Genomic DNA, 1,604 nt, shown 5'->3' with positions numbered 1-1,604 from the left:
TACTTTGAACTAACTTATGTTGTTGTTTTGGCTTTCAGACTACAATTTTCTGTTGTCCCATTGTCAAACAGACAATAGACTTATTATTGGTTTTTGTGTTGTGTCTGTGCAGCTGCAACCACACATTTTGGTGTGCTTTTGTTGTAGCTTGCAGTTTGTGATGACACATTTTAGTAGTCCCCTGTACAATTGGTATGCATGCATTCTGGAAATTAAAATTGGCTATTCCTGAAACCATAAAATCCACATCCAAAATCATTCATTGCAATTTCCATTAATCCACCATTGTCTCATGTACATAGTTCTAATCATCAACATCAGAACCTAATCATCAACATCACAGTTCTAATCATCAACATCAGAACCTAATCATCAACATCAGTTCTAAACGGCCCATATATACTAAACTGGGCAGCCACCAAAATATATGCATGCAGTACTGCTTGCTAATAAGCCAGAAGCACAACACAATGTGGGCAACCAACTAAACAACATAGCAAAATAGCTAGCAGTACTGCAATCAAAATCTGGCCTATATATATATATATATATATATATATATATATATATATATATATATCAACTATCCATGTCCAAAAGTTGATGCACTAGTTAATAAACCTACACATGCACTAGTTATCTTTGAACTTCATAACATACTTTGCCCACTCTGCCCGGACAACATCAACATTCTCCATTGTGTAATAGTGATTTGCTTTTCTTTCCCACTGCAAGGACAGAAGCTTAGTTATGCATCACAAGGATAATTAATCCAATAAATCACTAGTACAATAAATTAGTTACTGATTACCTTAGCACTCCACTCTTGGTTTTTGTCCTCTACTATATATATCCCTCATGTAATGCATAATCCAATATCCACAAGTCTTATCACCCATCTGCTCCGGAATGCCCTGAAAGAAATAAATATTTTCAGTACCTAATAAACCTTGCCTGAACTAGAAAAATGCAAATATAAATAGTTAGCTAGATGGGGAACACATACTGCACAGTTTTTCCATTGAACTGTCTTTCGGCCTTTCCTATGTTTTTGGGCATTGAATATTTTGATGGAGCTTCAACAACAACATAATACACAAAATTATGATGAAACTAACAAGTTATAAATTGAGAATCGATAAAGATTGCAGAAAAAAAAGAGGACTAAACTGTTTGTACATAATACCAACAAAAAACCAACAAGCTAGCTGCACTTACTTGTCCACAATAGTTCTCCATTCACCGGTGATGAGTCGCCTCTTTAGCGGATCCATAAAATACACAACTTCTTCAGTGGGGTTCGCCACAGTTGGGGCAGATGAGTGCATCTGCATGCTGCTGTCTATACAAGATGCAGTCATTAGGACATGCATGAATTTTTTCATACTCCATCCCTAAAGCACTAAGTGTCTTTTTCGCTTCATACAAAGACAAAGGAACCTGATTCCCTTCAGGAAGCAGACCCCCAATCATGATAAGCATATCTGAATAGCAAGCATCGGTCATTCCATGCTTTGCTTTCAAATTGAAGGTCTGAATCAGACCATTCAGCTTGGTTGTCTTCGTACAACTAGGGTACAAAGGTTGATCCCCATCCTCTACAT

General features: G+C 36.7%; 1 long non-coding RNA gene across 1 annotated transcript; it reads right to left on the bottom strand.

The window, feature by feature from the left end:
* Positions 1-249: 249 nt before the first annotated feature.
* Positions 250-1,305, bottom strand: LOC133730142 (uncharacterized). The gene is made up of 4 exons (XR_009856634.1): positions 1,219-1,305; positions 1,007-1,076; positions 812-914; positions 250-728 (listed from the first exon to the last, which is right to left on the bottom strand). It is a non-coding gene; the product is annotated as an uncharacterized LOC133730142 (long non-coding RNA).
* Positions 1,306-1,604: the final 299 nt, after the last annotated feature.

Source organism: Rosa rugosa, chromosome 2 (assembly GCF_958449725.1).
Source record: "Rosa rugosa chromosome 2, drRosRugo1.1, whole genome shotgun sequence".
Taxonomy (NCBI): domain Eukaryota; kingdom Viridiplantae; phylum Streptophyta; class Magnoliopsida; order Rosales; family Rosaceae; genus Rosa; species Rosa rugosa.
This window is presented reverse-complemented; position numbering and strand designations above follow the sequence as displayed.